This window comes from Pogonomyrmex barbatus, unplaced genomic scaffold, assembly GCF_055798465.1.
Source record: "Pogonomyrmex barbatus isolate J1 unplaced genomic scaffold, ASM5579846v1 scaffold7, whole genome shotgun sequence".
Lineage (NCBI taxonomy): Eukaryota > Metazoa > Arthropoda > Insecta > Hymenoptera > Formicidae > Pogonomyrmex > Pogonomyrmex barbatus.
The window spans coordinates 1715834-1734411 of NW_028297171.1; the positions used below are offsets into that span (position 1 = coordinate 1715834).

Genomic DNA, 18578 nt, shown 5'->3' on the forward strand with positions numbered 1-18578 from the left:
GCGCGTTGTAACGCGTGCCTGCGGCGGCGCTGTTGCGCAACGTGGCGGTAGCGTGGGTACGCCAACGCACGTGGCGCAAGATGGCGGATGGCGTGGGCACGCCAAAGCACGCGGCGCAAGATGGCGGATGGCGTGGGTACGCCAAAGCACGTGGCGCAAGATGGCGGATGACGTGGGTACGCCAAAGCACGTGGCGCAAGATGGCGGATGGCGTGGGTACGCCAAAGCACGTGGCGTTCGCGACGGTCATAGCCTATAAAGCTAGACCAGACGCACATATCTATAATGGTCGTTGGTCGGCCAATCAGCGCGCGGCTGACTGGAGATGATGCGCAACAGCAACGCGAGCCTTATTGTAGTATTAATAATTTTACAATTATTTAGGTTCATTGTTAGCGTGATTTATTTATTATTATTATTTAATTTTATTACTTATATTTATTACAGTGTATATTCACTGGCGGTAAGGCGCAACGCGCGATATGTCAACGGCAGGAGAGCCGGTTGTTGCCAACTTTGGCTTGAATAGTGGCGCTTCTGCGCAGGTGGGAAAAGGGGAAGGAAAAGAAATTTTTACGTTGGCTCTCCTGACGTTACACAGTTAGTCGCGATATGACCACTTAAATTGCAGTTGAAACAACCCAATCCGTCACGGGTAATCGTAGACGATCTCTCACGCAATGATTTTCCGCCTCTCACTGATATCTTCTTTCCTGTTTTTGCTTGGGTCCGCGTTCTTAATGACAAAGTTATATCGCCAAATGCCTTAAGCAAATCGTCCGCAGTCTTAAAACGTTGCATTCTAGCTTGATTCCATAATTGCGCATCAAGTACACCATCGATAATCGACAAGCTCGTCGCCTTCGATTGAGACTTGTCCAGTCATTATCTTTTCGTGATAATAATCGGCGAAAATTTCATTGCCCTTCCACGTTCGCTTTTCAAAGTCTCTTCGTAATTCTAATCTGCTAGATCGATGATCGAATATCTGCTTCATTCGATCAAGAAGTTCCATTATGCTTATTTCAAGGTGTTCTGCTCACTATCGGCCCACTATTACTAGCTGATTGTATACCTTCATCTTCCTCGTCAGCCTGCCCTGCATACTTATATTCTCTTCTCCTCTCGCTCTCTGAAATTCGTCTATTCGCCAGTAGAATCGTGTTCGTTCAACAGATTTATCAGTTCCGCTTTGACACCCATGGTCGGCAACTTCCACGATCGAAGTATTTCTCTCAGCTCAACGACCAACAACTCATTTAATTCTCTCATCATCGACGTATCGATTCCAGCAATATTGCACGATTTCAATATACACAGGGTCACATCAATTGTCGTCGTTTGTTCGAATGTTCGCTAGCTCGTTCAAATATTTTACTTTATTTATTATTTATTTATTTCAAAGAATGTTTCTACAATTTCGCGTTACTCGTATCATGTCATCGGGCAGATTGCTGGCCGATTCTCATATCTTTTCTAACGCTTTCGAAGATCACGCATCTCATTAGTGAGAATCACGTATACGTAGTGTTTATATTTATGATATCTATTTATTCGCTAATAAACTTTTTAATTTGAGTAATCAATCATTATCTTTCAACATTCGATTTCGATTTCCATAAAGACATACGTTATATATCTAAAAATAATGTTATTAAGATTTTATTAAAGAAAAAGAATTGTGTCACAATCTACAAAAAATAGAATCTGCCTGAATAATATTCGAACCGATATATGTTTCGTAAGTTTTTCTAAAGTTATGTATGTTCCATCATTTCATATGCTTGCGCTGAAGCTACTCTCTTAAATTAGAGAAAAAATGGCGGACCAATCAAAATCGAGTTTCTGATGACTAGACTCTTATTAAAAAGTCTTTGCTCTTAGCTAATCGGATCATTTAGTAAGGGATCGGACAGTCCGTCGGACACCGCTATTTAAGGGTCTCAATCAATCACCGCGCGATATTTTAAATTGTGCTATATTAAAGAGATATTTAAATATTTAACCTTACATATTCTTACAAAAATCTTATATTCGAAAATAACATAAATGATTGTAATATTATTAATATTAATGTATCATTTATGTAAATATAATATTTTAACATTAAAATAATGACATAACAATATAATACAATAATATAATAATATAACATTATAATAATATCTTTTATATTTAAATAATAAATATTAAACAATAAAAAGGCGGAAAGGCCGACATACGAGCGAGAAATTAAATGTACAAACAGAATATTTATTATCGTCAAAATATTTAAATTTTATTATTTATATGAGACAACGAAAGTCAACAAGAAAAATAAACTAAATTTAAAGTTGAACGTTTCAGCTTCACAGAGCCTTCTTCAGCAACCATTTAAAACACAGATCAGAAAAGCAATAGAAAATTATTAAAGAGTACAGTATTACAAGACGAAAGCAACTTTGACTGTGTTACATGAAACAGCGCGTCTAGTCATAATGAATTACGAATGAATTTATACCGGAATTAAAAAAACAATGCGATACATAATTACTACATCCAAATTTTCTTATATAAACGTCGCGTGTAAACAAAATATATGCAAGACAGAGAGAGAAATGTTGTATGAAGTAGGAAACCTTTGATTCCGTCCTATCACGCTGATGTAGTTCAATCTTATGTTTTCGTAAAGGTGTAAAAATTATGAACTTCGCCAAAGTTCATCAGAGTTGATAGGCGCAAATATTTCCGAGTCAAAAAGTTAAAAATAGGCGTTGATAGTTGTCAACAGAATTAATAGTCCTTATTTAAAATGTGTAAATCTCTCAAATATAACGAATAAAAAAACAATTTAATCATTATACAAATCTATACGATTGAACCAATAAAAGTCGAGTGTTATCCGAGTATGACTTACGTGCAACTGACTTACGTGAAACTGGAAAAAACGTGAGATGTGATGAGCGGAATATTGTATGTAATAATAAATGATAGCTTAATCCTCAGAAATTCCTTTAGATAAATCTCAACTATCAGACAGTAGAAAGTGGCGACTCGCCAACGAATTCTGAGATTGTAGTCCAGACGAAAAGGCGTGTAGAATATATTGTGAGAAGCTGGTAGCGGAAGAAGTGGGGGGGGAGGTTAGAAAGAATAATGTTGTCAACAATTTTTAAGAATGTCAAAGTATACATCGCTAAGTAGCTCCGTATCTTTGTGGGAATGAATGCCCTCCTCCTGTTCCTTTATAAATATCATTTCAGAAATCAGCCTCTTATGATTAGTTCGCGGTCTAAAATTGTATATTGTTCCAATCAAATTCATGATTAAAAGAAAAGATATGTTCAGAAATCACAGTATGCTTGGACGAATCCGATTGATCATATGTTCTTTCATTCTCAAAAATCTTTTCATTTGGCCGACATAAGAAGCGCAACAGTCTTTATATTGCATTTTATTTTGCAGACTACATTATTATTAAGCAATTTTTTTATCTCTATCTTTGTGAACCTGTATTAATTTATTGAACTTATTGATGACTATAAAGCTTAAAGTAGTATACGAATTGTTAACTGCCCGGGCTACCTTCTCAGAGATTCCCTTCACAAAAGGGACGACTAAAAAAATTTTTTTAACATTATTATCCGAAGGAACAAAACATTGTTGGCATGGTTGTCGCGAAAATTCAGTTCATCATTGAGGAGAGTTTTTAACCTACGGTTAATATTATTGAAAATAAAATCAATGGGATATGCATTATCCATCAATACTCGGATACAGATTTCATATTTTTTTGAAAGAATTGGGGGTGTGATGGAAGTAAAGCTCTCCAAAAGATTGAACACAGATTCTCTTTTATGACTGATGGGATGGTTCGAGAAATATGAGAGAATTCTGCCCAAGAAAATATCTTTGTGGTGCCAATCAATAAGAATCTCATCGTCTTTGATCATTAATAAAAGATCTAAAAAACTTAAGCTGCGGTTATTCTCTCTCTCTCTCTCAACAATGAACCTGAATCGGGTGTGATAATTATTAAAAACTTCTAAAACTAGAAATGTCTGATACCAACAACAAAATATCGTCCACATAGCGGTAATAAAATGGTAGAAAAACCGAAATTTTTCGCAAACACGTTGTCTCTAAATCTTGCATCACGATATCAGCAATGACAGGCGATAATGGTGAACTCATGGGAATGCCAAAAGTCTATTTATAAATTCTATTGTTAAATGTAAAGTAGGTGGAACTGAGAAATAAAACGTAACGCGAAGATAAATTCGTCCTTGGAAATGCTAATACAAGGTACAATAAAAGATCACTTATCATTAATGCCATCGATCGCGACATCCAGGGGCACATTGTTAAAAGCGAGACAACATCGATTAGAAGGTGGTTTTTCGGAATCTTTATATTTGAGAGTGCTCCGAATAATTCCAAGATGTTATTAACATGACTCTCAGGAGGGAGTAGACTGACTGAGATGATACTGTGGAGGAAGGATGTCAAGGAATAAAGAGTTGACAAAGGAAACGATAATTCTGAGTGGGCAGTGGATTTTGAGTAATTCATAGGCTTTGGGGAGAGGAGAGTCAGAAGAACGGAGGCAAAGAAGATCAGTTTTTGAAATATATTTTTTGAGATGCCATTTTCTAACTAAGTTGTTCAACTTCTTTTCAAGGCTGGCCATTATTTTGTTTGTATCCACACCTTTTATAATGGGTGATACAAAGGACCTCCTTTTTTCTTTTCTCTTTTTTGTTGAACATAAGTATCTTTCAAGCGGCAATAGTTATAGCTAATATATTGAAGAAAACAATTCCTCGCGCACCTAGCAACGATGATCGCCGGGCGGGAATATCTTACTGCGCACTTGCCGGTGAGCCGGACTAATACGCTAATTTTTAATAATTAATAATTCGATAATTCGCGAAAATTGCAAAATGATACAGGACTTTTCTACTTAATTTTACTAGCTCTACCTGCACATGAGAGGTGATATGACTAATGCCAGACACCTTGTATAAATTAAATAAGAGTGGACTCATTACCCTCCCTGTCTTATTTCTTTTCTTGTAAAAAAATCCTCTCTGTTAGTCCTTACTTTGTCCCAATCGTCACCTTTGTTTCTTCATATATCTTCTCCGCTCTTTTCTATCATTTGATCCCTAATTCCTTTCCTCTTTATCACACTCCATAGTATATCTCTATCGACGTTATCAAAAGCTACTTTTAGGTCCGCAAACAAGGCATATACTTTTCCATCCTTTTCTCCCTCTCTTTTTCTTTCTTTCCCTCTTTCCCTTTGTATTACATGGTATAATATAAAAATGTTATCCACAGCCGGTCTTCCCTTTCTAAATCCTGCCTGACTGAGATTATTTCCTTTTCTTCTATTTCCTCTTCTATTTTATTTCTTAGGATTTTAGCATATATTCCATACGCCGTACACAATAATGAAATACCTCTGTAGTTTCCCAACCTTTTCTTGATCTCTCCTCTTATGTAGAGTTACTATTATGCTCCTTCTCCAGTCCTTAGATAATGTGCCTTTCTTCCATATCATTTTCATCAATTCTACCAACCTCATTCTTAACGTCTCCTCTATATATTTCCATGCTTCCATTGATATTCCGTCTATTCTCGTTGCCTTCTTATTCTTTATTTTTTTTTATCGCCTTCCATGTATCCTCTTTTTTTAGTTCTACTTCTGCCTCAATACATTCGACTTCCTTCTCCTTTTCATTTTCTTCTCTTCTTTTCTCCGATCCAAGAGTCCTGAAAAATAATCCATTCTTTTTTTTCTATATTTTTCTTCTTATGAGATCTTCTTCCTCTCATTCTATTTATATATTTCCATTTCTACTTCTGCTTCTCTCTTCAACTTTTTTCAATTTCTCCTCTTCTTTATCTCTTTTTTCTTTTTGACATCTTTCCACTAATTCTCTCATCTTTCTTTTCTCCTCCATGTATCTTTCTCTATTCAGCTTTCTTCTTCATTTCTTATATATCCTCTTTACTTGTCTCTTCTTCCTACAGTTTTTATTCCACCAGTCTTTATATCCTAACTCCTCTTCCTTTCTCTTTATTCTCTTTTTCACCATCACTCCTTATATAATCCTTTTAATTTTTTCCCATTTTCTATCGTCTCTTCTTCTGTTCCTCCTTTGCTTCCTTCATACTTAATCTTTCTGACATCTCCCTAAATTTTTGTATCCCTAAATATTTGTATCTTCATTCCATTGAACAATCTCCAACTCCTCTTCTTTCTTCTTTATTGTCTTGTCTTCTTTCCAATCTCTTCCTTGTTCTTCTTTTACTTCCATTCCTAAGGGCATGTGGTCCGAGTCCATCCTTTCTCCTACTTTAAATTTAACAACTCTATCACACATTTTTTCATTTACAATTATATAGTCTATAATCATGTTACCTCTCGCCCCTATATATGTAAATTCTCCTTCCCAATCATCATCCGTCGTTCCGTTTAGAATATCTTTTCTCCTATATTCATTCTACTAAATTCCTGCCTCCGTTATCTATTATTTTATCTTTACTATTTCTTTCTATTTCTTTTCCGTCTATTTCTATATTTCCCATACCTCCTATTCTTATATTAAAATCACCGCTTATTATAATTTCGTCCCTCCTTTTCTCCTTATCTAATATAATTTCTATCCTCTTCCTCAGATATTTATCTCCTTGTGAATCATATATCGATATTATATCTATTCTTCTGTTATCTATTTCTGACAAAATTAATCTTTTCTCTTCTTTCACTATTAACTTACTATCTTGTGTTCTCCATCCTCTTTTTATCAACCCCCTTCCCCTATTGCCCTACCCCTATTTTTCTTCCTTACTGCGACTTTATATGCCCACTGCGATTTCGGTAACCTATTTCTTAAATTTTCCCATCCCTTTTCATCCATCCATGTTTCACATAGACTAATCGAATTATTCTATATATTTCCAAAATTCCAATTATCCTTATTGTACAATCCCACTACGTTCCAAAATAAAAGCTTCTTTCTCTTTTTAATTATTCCTTTCCTCTTGTTTTTGTTTTTCACATAATCTTTTCCCTTTTTATTTTTATTTCTCTCCCCTCTTACCCTCCTATTTACTCTAACTACCCTCCTATTCCTTACCCTCCTATTTTCTTCCCCGCTATCTCCTTCTTGGCTTATGCAAAATTCTCCTCCTGTAGGCTCCCTTCCTCTCCCTCACCGTCTTCGATTTCCTCTCCATCCTTTTTTCGTCTTCTTTTCTTTCTACGTCTGCCCACACTCTCCATATACCTTCTATTTTAATTCTACCCATTCCTACTTTTATTATCCTTCCTTTACTTTTGTATTTTTTCACCCATCTATTAATTCTTTCCTGTATTTTGCGCTCCCAACTCAGATTATTTTCTATGAAAATCGAACCACTCTTTAATCTATTTTTATTTCTCATTACCCTCCCTCTTACTTTCTTCATTTTCCAATCTCACAATCGTCACTGGTCCGTTATTCCAACTCCGTTACTCCAAATCACATTGCACTCTACCCTAATTTTATCCTTAATAAAACGCTGTGCCCATTTAATACATTCCTTCCTATCTTTTTCTTTTTTCTTTGGTAACATCGTTCCTTTTATTATTATATTATATTTCCTTTCTTGTTTATTCTTGTCCGCGACCCATCTTTTTAATTTACCTACCTCTCTATTATTCAATCTCTCTTCGTTCATAACCGACCTTGATTCTGCACAATTACTGTTTTTAATACTACTATTTGATTATATTCGTTTTCCTCTTTTTTACTTTCTCTATCTCCTCTATTTTTTCTTTCACCCATCTTTCTAACGCTATCATACTCTCATTGATCTTAGAAATCTTATTCTTCCACAATTTCTCCATTACCCTCCACTCTTCTATAAATCTATTGCATATTTTTCTATCTTTTTTTAACTTTTCTATCTCTTTTCTTATTTAATTTCTTAACTCCTCTTTAATTTCCTCTTCTCCTTGTTATCCTTACTTGGCTTGAACGTTACCTTTTCATCTACTCCTTTACCTTCCGTAACCAACTTTCTCTGCCTACTATCTTTTAATTTTCCTACCTTATCTACTCTAATGATCTCTACCTCATCATTCCCTTTTCATAGTTCTTCTGCTGCCAACCTTTTATCGTCTTCTTAAAACTCCTTCCCTTAGCCTTCATTTCTATACCTTCTCCTCACCTACCTTTGTCTTCTCTCTCTATATTCTTAGACTGCACGCTTTTCTTATTCTATCTTATTTGCTATCTAAATATTTTCACTCGATCACTACACATCCGCTCACGCCATCTAATCAAGTCAAACGATATTAGTAAATATTGTTGAAATAATGGATATTGAAATTATACGGATATGTCATATTTGCGTGTGTGTGTTTGCGTGTGCGTGTGCGTGCGCACGCGCGTGTATATGTTAAAAGACTGATATTTCGCGACTAATCCGACTAAACGAATAGAATACATATTTCTTCCTCTTCATTATCTTAGTGAATAAAATCATAAAGAGAAATTTTATATTATCTTTTTTTCCAGTAAAAAAGAAGCATAAATTTATATAATTTACGTTAATTTTTATTTTTACAGAAATCCAGAAGCAACTACGAAAATATCTTATTCCGCTATGAGAAACCTTCTTTTCTATAGAGAACAACTACATCAAAAATCGGAAACAAATGATTATCGAACTTGATGTGATATTGATGAATTATCAACATTCACAACCAGTTCAACATATCTTTAAGAGAACGGTATTATCAGATGAGGGTTATAGAACAATTATATTTACTAGTAATGCTCTATTAGATGCTTTGGTAATAACTACAGAGATTTATATGGATGGTACATTTTCGGCAAGCAATATTTAAGACTTAGTATTATTTAATATAATCGCTAGCAATGAAAGAAAGCTAAAGTTAAGAGAGATAAGACGAAACGATGTCAAAATAATATTTTTCAAAAAATTTATATTTTTTTGTGTGCAAGTGATTCCCAGAGTGCCATCCTTCGCACAATTATACACCATCCATATACGGTTTATGGATACATAAGTTGTATGTGAAGAATATATAAATTTAACAGTTCTCAGTTTAACAGCAATCAATTTAACAGCTCCTCACATGTCAATAAAATGTTTGTGCGTTATCCTTGAGACATATATAATACTTTACACAAATGTGATTATGACAATTTAATTTTGCCTAATACTTTATGAAAAATTTATAAATATTCTTCTCACAGCTGTAGCATGAAATGATTTCAGATGAAATGTGGATTCTTAAGCATCCTTTCCGTCACAGATTTTATTTGATATATTTATTTCAGGGTATAGCTGCCTTCTTTGCATTGTGCGAAAAGCGTACGATGGGTATATATATATATAACGCAATTTGGCAGAAAATCAAGGAACCGCGTCCAAATGCAGTGAAAAATGTGCAATCAGTCATGAATGCGCAGCAATGACAATTGCAAGGGAAATTTTCCCAAACTCGCGATTAATCGGCTGCTGGTTTCATTTCAATCAGGTACATATAGGATATCTGCAATAGTCAGGTTGAAATATTTAATAATCTTGGAAGTTTGTCTACACACACTCAAACACACACACACGCGCGCGCACTTGATTTATAATTTATATTTATTTTTACTTTCTTTATATAGGCCGTGTTAAGATGTTGAAAAACTTTAGGATTAACTACGCCAAGAAGAATTCTTGGTCTTACCATGGCTTTACCATTAGCTTCGGTTAATATGTTCGAGCAAAGATTGTAGATAGTTCAAGAAGAAGCCGATACAATATCGGCGGAGTATTCCATGGTGTTGCAGTTTATTGTTTATTTGAGACGCACTTGGCTTCCTTTTAGGCTTAAAGGATAAAGTCTCCGTTTTTGCTACATCCATACGGACAAATCATTTAGAGAGTTTTCTTTTCGTAATTTTTCATAAACTTGATAGTATTCATCCCAATATTTGGAATTTTCTCGGTGTGTATTATTTATTATTGCTACGCCTTTTGTACAATGTCGTAAATATATTTTTATATATTAATAAAGTGATTTTCGGTATTAAATATGATATGGTAAATGAGCAAATGAGAATCAGCGCTGTTTACGGTGCGCAATTGACATTCTTTATTATAACTTAAATATATAGAACAAACGTTTCGTTTGAGTCATCTTCAATGTACATAATGATAAAGATAAGATCATGCGTTCATCCGATGCGCTCACCGATGTTAAAATTGTTAATTAAAATTATTATGCCCTTATTACATATATGTCATCCTTAAAGGAACAAGAAGTTTTTAAAGGGTTGTCAATTAGATGAACACAGTTTACTGTTACGTCAAAACCGCGGGGACCCCTCCGATAATCTCAGTGGCAAATTATTGAAAACGCTCTCGAGGAATTTCGGCAAATTACACGGCTGACCTTGCATTTAACCAGATGTCGAGTGATTATTTGACTGTGAGCGGATCAGTGAAACGGAGAAATTGGTTAGCCGGCGCGATAGAATGCCGTTGGGAGTGGGATTCGTCTCGTCGAGGTAATATCATCCGCAGATGTTCTCTATGGCATTACCTAATTCCCTGAGCACTTCTAAAGATACGATAAAAACCTCGGTGCAGTCAGGGTAAAGCTCAATGTCGCGGACTATTACAAGACTGGTACGGCAGCAATCGCAATGATCCCGGGCGGAAGTATACCCAAACTGGAACGCGTGGGCCAATTCAAGACGATACCTAAGAGTCCCCTCTGGTATTTCTTCCTTGCATCGGAAGCAAAGATATTCGGCACGGTTAGGGAACGACTCGGCGATAGCGTTGTCTACGCGTCGATATCCAAACGTGATAAGGCAACGCACCGTACTCCTACGATATCTGTATACGGCGCTTGGGTGAGTGCGCGAATCTCGTGGCTCGAGAAAACAAGGCGGGCACATCACGTCAAATAATATTACGCGGCGAATATTCAACGTTAAAATGGTATTTCGAGACTGAAATATTTCCATGCGCAACGATAAAGCGGCTCAAAACTCTACATGCCTTAGGGGAAAGTGGCAAGGAAGGCAAAAAAAAAGGTCGATCGTAAAACCCTTCCGGTCGAGTGATGCAACTATGCGGCAATCGCTCGACGCGAACAAAGCGAATGATGCAACCCGAAAGAATCCTGCACGCGACGAGTACAATTATATTCGTTTACATCTAATTTCTTTATACTTTATATTTCACTGGTGTAAACGTATGCCCGGCGGGAAAACGCGAAAGCAACCGGGAATAAAACTCGATGTATGATTCTCACTTACCTTTCGGTGTTTGCTCTGCGCAGATATTCTTCGAGGGAGATGCGTGGTAGAAAACTGCTTCCTTGGTAGGCTGCTACGGGCGCGGATGAGGCTGGTAAGGCGCTCCAGAGGCGATCGTGCACGAGGAGTTCGTACTCGCCGTCGTAACTCACTTCCTCGCCGATGATCGCGTTATGGTCGTAAATCGCGGCCACGTGAAGGTCGTATTCAAGTCGCCGAAGTGTGTTGTTATGACCCGCGCGATTCTTCCATGCCTTGGGCATTCGGCAGAGGCTCTAGGCGTATATTGTATTTAATTAAAAGGTTAGGATTAGGATATTGCATTCGGCTGCGAGCCAATTACGCATTATGGTTCGGCGTCGCGTTGGAATGCATGAGCTACTGCGTGCTCGAAGTCCGATGTTTCCTTTGTGGTAAGTGCGGACGCACAACACCTTGCCCCCAGAAACGATCGGAATTCTTGCTTTAGCTGTTAATTATTCGGTATAAGAAGACTTGAATTATGATGAACGCCCGTTGTCTCTTTAGCCTCGCGAACACATCCGTTATTATCGGAATCTCGGAGACAAGGGATGAGATAGTAAAGAACACGTGGCGTTAAATATAAATCGTTATATTTAGATATTCACTGAATTTACACTCACGGAATATTAACACTATATATATCGAACTAGAATTTGAACTATTAATAGGATTTGAACTAAAACTAGAGATTGAAACAATTTGAACTAAGTCTAGAGGTTGAAACACGCTTATACTTGAACGAGACGACGCTCGCGCGGTGTTCACTAGTCGACGACGCGCACAAGAGTGAACGAGCATGGCCGCGCGTTGTAACGCGTGCCTGCGGCGGCGCTGCTGCGCAACATGGCGGTAGCGTGAGTACGCCAACGCACGTGGCGCAAGATAGCGGATGGCGTGGGTACGCCAACGCACGTGGCGCTCGTAGCGGTCATAGACTATAGAACTAGACTAGATGTACATATCTATAATGATCGTTGGTCGGCCAATCAGCGCGCGGCTAACTGGAGATGATGCGCGCAACAGCAACGCAAGGCTTATTATAGAAATAGTTTTACAATTAATTAGATTTATTGTTAGCATGATTTGTTATTGTTATTTATCATTTTATTTATTATTATTATTTAATTTTATTACTTATTTTTACTATAGTGTATATTTATGTAGTATATAGTGTATATTTGGCGGTAAGGCGCATCGCATGGTATGTCGACGGCAGGAGAGCCGGTTGTTACCAACTTTGGCGGCTAGAATAGTGGCGCTTCTGCGCAGGTGGGATAAAAGGAGAAGGAAAAATTTTACCCGTTGGCTCTCCTGACGTCACATTACATTAAACCGGAGAAAGCACGCGCAGGAGTGCGGCACGAATCGCAGAATCGGTAGAAGGGTACAATGTAAAAAGATTACAGATTCGTATACAATACGATTCGCGATAAACGTATTGCAGAAGCACAATCTTTATCGAAGACCTCAAAAAGGTAATTTATATTTTATTTTATTTAAAGTAATTACAGTTATACTTTTATAATTTTATAATCTTTTTTCAGTTCATGTATTTTAAATTATTGTATAATTTTTTATTTTATGAACATATATCTTCTATATATTTGTTGTAGATATTCGCTGAAGAAATTTATTTTGACGCTGAACAACATAATACGGTTACCCGAAGAGAATATTGGTTTGTTTTGAAATATATATTAATCGTATTTTAAGTTTTTAGTATTTTAAGTATTATATATTAATAATAATTAAATTATGTTGCAATACACAAATATCTTTCGTGAATTGCACATAATGAAAAAAGTATATTTTTACATTTAGATTTAAAAGACGATATAGGGAGAAATAACCAAGAAATGGCAGATGGCAATTTATTTGACGCACAGGTATCGCATATTTTAATATTTTAACTTTAAAGATTTTCTTCAAAACATTAAAATTTCTCCATCACTGTATTGTAAAGAATAAAAAAATTTTTTGTATAAAAGACCTTGTAACGTCTGAAGAGCCGCCATATACTTTTTTTCCTACCGCGCAATATCGTCTTAACGTGGCTCACCGCCGGGCTGACGACCGAGAACAGCTATTGGCTCTCCTGCCGGCACACCCCGCCATATTTATTTCTCTTAGGTGTAATATACTATAATCATCTTCCTCAATAATCATAGATATTTAGCAAATATGCATCTCTATTACTTTCCCTTATTAATTATAAACAATAATACTTAATAAAAATATACGAAATATCTCATAACAATGTTTAAATATATACATATACATATCTAGATCATAATAATAAACATTCCTTAAATATATTTAAATATATTGTTGCGACCGTGCGGTATTCCGTTCGGCGCTGCTAAAAGATAATCAATATCAATCGATAAAAGTTTGAATAGAGGATCGGCCCTTGGCAACGCGTCGTTCTCCGACTGTTTTACAGATTTGGCCAGATTCCGTGGTGGCTGGACGCGTTTCTGTACCGTTGGTTTAATAAAGAGCGAGTTTTTCTTTAAACAGTGTTCTTCCTTTCCGAAAGCGCTCCGCCGAATATCGCGATCTCGGGAAGTAACGCCGCGAACGCGACAATTTTGGGGGCTCGTCCGGGATCGAATTTTTCGTGTGTGTGTGTGTGTGTGTGTGTGTGTGTGTGAGAGATAATGGCGGAGCGACAAACAGAAGAGACGGGGACTGGACAGGAAAAGGCGAAAAGTCGGAGAATGATCTCTGCGAGAAAAAGGGCCTATATTCGAGCGGAAGGGCCGGAGGCGTCTCCGAACTTGGAGAAGATTCTTCGCTTAACGCTGGAGGAGCTTCGCTCTCTGAGGGAGGAGCGCGCTCGTCGAGAGACGGAAACATTTTCAATGCCCGGTCCGCAGGAAGAGATTTCGCAACGTCCGATATCAGGCCAGTCATTTCCTTTTTCAAATTTTAATTCCAACTTGAAACTTAAGCCCGATATTTACGACGGTAGTGTTCCGTTGCGCGAATATCTTACGCAGTTTAATTTAATTGCGCGGGCGAATAATTTGGGAAACGCGGAGAAGGCTGTCGTATTAGCGTCATGTTTCCGAGGAAAAGCGCGTGCGATTTTGGAAGGGGGCATGGATTTTGAGAACTCTCAATTTGAAAATTTGGTCGCGCGTTTAGAGCTACGTTTTGGAGAAAATTTATCCTCGCAAAATTATTATTATCAATTTACGAATCGAAAACAGAGATTCGGAGAAGATTTAGCTGCATTAGGCTCGGATATCGAGCGTTTATCTCGATTAGCTTATCCTGAATGTTCTCCCGGAGTTCGTGACAAAATTGCTTGTTTTCAATTTGTAGTTGCATTGTCTGATGTGAATGTTAAACAGACATTGCAGCTAAAAGGGTTAACATCTTTGAGGGCCGCGGTAGAAAGAGCTTTGGCTATTAAAATTATTAGGGAGAATTGTTTAAAAGAGCGGAGAAATTTTCATTTTAAGGAGGTTAAAGATTGCTCGAATTATAAGAGCAATCCTGATTTAAACGGGTTCAAAGTAGAATCTCGTGGAACGAGGGGATTAAATTTTAAGAACAAGAAAAATTTTAAAATTCAAGAGAAAAAGGAATGTTGGCAGTGCGGAAAACAAGGGCACTTCCGTTCCGAGTGTCTATCACTTTCTGTTTCACAGCAGGGAAAATAGGTTTTGTCGAACTTACAGGGGAGGGCTCGACAAATGGAAGAAATGCCCCAGGTGTTTGTAGGCGTTTTGAGAGAGGGTATGAAAAATCAGGAAATTTTGTTTTTCAAGGCTCTCTTAATGGGAAAGATTGTTTTTTTAAATTGGATACGGGCTCCGATGTGACCTTGGTGAGTAGTAAATTTATAGGGAGAAAAGGGAAGCGTTTTTCAGCAAAGGAAGAAAATTTGAGATATCCGGGGGAAAGAGTCCCGATCAGTTTTAAAATGTTTGCTAAGATAAAGTTAGGGAGATTTGATTTAGAGTTACCGATTTTCGTTGCCGATATTGGAGAGGATTGTATTTTGGGCGCGGATTTCTTTTCACGAATAGGGATGCAAACTGTAATAGAATCTTTTCTCCGTGGAGGTCATAGGGAAGGTTTTTGTCGTCGGATTAAGCAAGAGGACGAAGCTGTGCCAGCGGAGTTGGAAGAATTCTTTAATAATAATTCCCGAGAGTTGAAGGAAGATCAGAGAATAGTTTTCGCTACATTGTTGCGAGAATTTCGTGACGTGTTTTCGGAGCAAGCTGTTGCAGGAAAGTGTGAAGTTCTTCAACATAAAATTGAGTTAATGGATTCTTGTCCTATCAAACAGGCTCCTAGGAGAATTCCAATTCATATGAGTTCAGAAGTTGAAAAAATTATGGAGGACATGAAAGAACAAGGGGTAATTGAAGAATCTTCAAGCCCTTGGGTTTCTTCAGCAGTTTTGGTAAAGAAGAAAGATGGATCTCTTAGATTTTGCATTGATTTTCGGAAATTGAATGCGGTTACGAAAAAAGATTCTTATCCGCTACCAAGGGTTGACAATCTTCTTGATCAGTTATCGGGAAATGCCTGGTTTTCTACTCTAGATTTGAAGAGTGGTTATTGGCAACTGAAAATTCGTCCCGAAGATAGGGAAAAGACTGCTTTTTCTGTGGGGAATGGACTTTGGCAATTTGTTGCAATGCCTTTTGGTCTGTGTAATGCCCCGGCTATCTTTGAACGTCTTATGGAACGGGTGCTTCGGGGTTTACTTTCGAAAATTTGCCTGGTTTATTTAGATGATGTGATAGTATTTGGCAAAACCTTTGAGAAAATGAAAGAGAATTTAAGAGAGGTTCTTCTGAGATTTCGTGCTGCGAAACTTAGTGTTAACCCAAAGAAATGTGATTTATTTAGGAGACAAGTAAAATATTTGGGTCATGTTGTTTCTTCTGCCGGGATCGCTACGGATCCTGAGAAGACTGAAGCGGTCACTGAGTGGCCAGTTCCTCAGAATAAGAAACAAGTCCGAAGTTTTCTTGGATTTTGCTCTTATTATTGGAAGTTTGTTAAAGGATTTTTTTCAATTGCAAAACCTCTATTTAAGTTAACTGAGAATTTGACTAAATTTGAATGGACTGAGCAATGTCAAGAAGCATTTTTGAGGTTAAAACAGGCATTAACGTCCGCACCTCTTCTTTCCTTTCCGAAGGGGGAATGATTTTGGATACGGATGCTTCAGGTTTTGGAATAGGGGCGGTACTTTCACAAGTTTAGGACGGCTATGAGAGGGTCATTGCTTATTATAGTCGGGTTTTGAACAAACCTGAGCGGAATTATTGCACAACAAGAAGAGAGTTATTAGCTTTGGTAGATTCGATGAAACATTTTCATCATTATTTGTACGGAAAGAGTTTCTCTATTCGAACTGATCATGCTTCTTTGAGATGGTTGATGTCCTTCAAAGACTTGGAGGGACAATTGGCTCGCTGGATAGAAAGGTTACAACAATACGATTTTGATGTTGCTCATCGAAAGGGGATTATACACGGTAATGCCGATGGTCTTTCGAGACGCCCTTGTGTAGAAGAAAAATGTAGATTCTAAAGTGGAAGTTCAGAGAGGTTTTTTTGAGGATAAAGTAGTTGTTCGTATTGTTTTGCGTGAGAATTCTTCTGAGGATTGGCGAAGGGCTCAAATAGAGGATCAGGAACTGGGTTTTTACTTGCCAAAGAAAATGATTTGCGACCTTCTTGGGAGGAAGTTTCTTCGAAAGGATTGTCAGCCAAGATCTATTGGCATCAATGGCATGCCTTGGAAGTCCAAAATGGGATTTTGCATAAGAGATGGGAGGCTCCTAATTTGAAAAACAGTTTTCTTCAGTTGATGGTCCCGCGAAGCAAAGTGAAGCAGATTTTAGAAGAAGCTCATGATACTCCTTCTGGAGGGCATTTCGGGATCAATAAAACACTGGAAAAGATCCGGAAGCGTTTTTATTGGGCAACTTGTAAGAAGGATGTTGAGGAATGGTGCAGAACCTGTAAGATTTGTATTGCGAAGAGGAGAGCTGCAGATAAGGGGAAATCTCCTTTGCAGATCTTTAATTCGGGAGCTCCTTTTGAGAGGATTCAGATGGATATTAGGCCCGTTACCTGTTTCTTCTTCAGGTAATAAGTATCTCCTAGTTGTTGTTGATTGTTTTACTAAATGAGTAGAAGCTTTTCCTTTGAAAAATATGAGAGCTACTACGGTAGCAGAAATTTTTAGGTTAGGTTAGGTTAGGTTAGGTTAGGTTAGGTTAGGTTAGGTTAGGTCAGGTTAATCAGGTTGTTTCTAGATATGGGGTCCCGTTGGAACTTCATACTGATCAAGGAAGGAATTTTGAATCACAGCTCTTTCAAGAATTGATGAGAATTTTGGGAATTAGGAAAACGAGGACGACCGCTCTTCATCCTCAGTCTGATGGTCAAGTTGAAAAACAACATCAGACAATTCTACAGTATTTATCAAAGTTTGTTGAAGAGAATCAAAAGGATTGGGATCGTTGGATGTTTCTTCTTGCCTATAGGACCTCTAAACATGAGGCTACAGGCGTAATTCCTTCAGAATTGTTTTGCGGAAGAGATCTTACCTTGCCGATGGATTTGCTGAGAGGTACTCCTCCCAGTTATGGTTTTTCCGAGTCAGCGGAGGAGTACGTTCGAAATTTGCGGCAGAAGCTGGATGAAATTCATCAGAGAGTAAGAGAGAGATTAGAATCAAGGTCTTTGAAGATCAAGTGCCGCTATGATCGAAAGGCTAGGCATCCCGTTTTTGAGGAAGGACAGAAGGTTTGGTTATTTAATCCTCATCGTAAGAAGGGTAGGTCTCCCAAACTACAGAACGATTGGGAGGGACCTTTTGAGATAATTAAGAAAATTAGTGATGTAGTTTTCTATATTTCTCGTTCAGGTGGTCGGAAAAGCAAGGTTGTGCATGCCAACAGGTTAGCTCCGTATAGAGAAAGGGAAGAATTCTAAGAAGAGGTTTTCGGAGCCCGGTTTTCCAATTTCGACATTACTTTTATTTCTTGTTAATTGTTTTGAGTTACTGTGTTCTGTTTTATCTTTCTTTAAGCTTCCTTCCGTCGTAAGAAGCGTCATGGGGAGATCCTCAAGCCTGAGCACCAAGCAAGATCTTTAAGCTCGTGCTTCAAACTGAAAAGAAGTCTGCCTCGCCCCCGGTTTTCCGAGTCGTGGTTTTTCCGGGGGACGATGGGCGAATGCCGAGGCAGGG

The 18578-nt window shown here is 37.6% G+C and overlaps 2 pseudogenes; one reads left to right on the forward strand and one right to left on the reverse strand.

Moving 5' to 3' along the window:
* Positions 1-4966: 4966 nt before the first annotated feature.
* Positions 4967-7299, reverse strand: LOC148934870 (uncharacterized; annotated as a pseudogene).
* A 1275-nt stretch (positions 7300-8574) lies between these two features.
* Positions 8575-18322, forward strand: LOC148934871 (uncharacterized; annotated as a pseudogene).
* Positions 18323-18578: the final 256 nt, after the last annotated feature.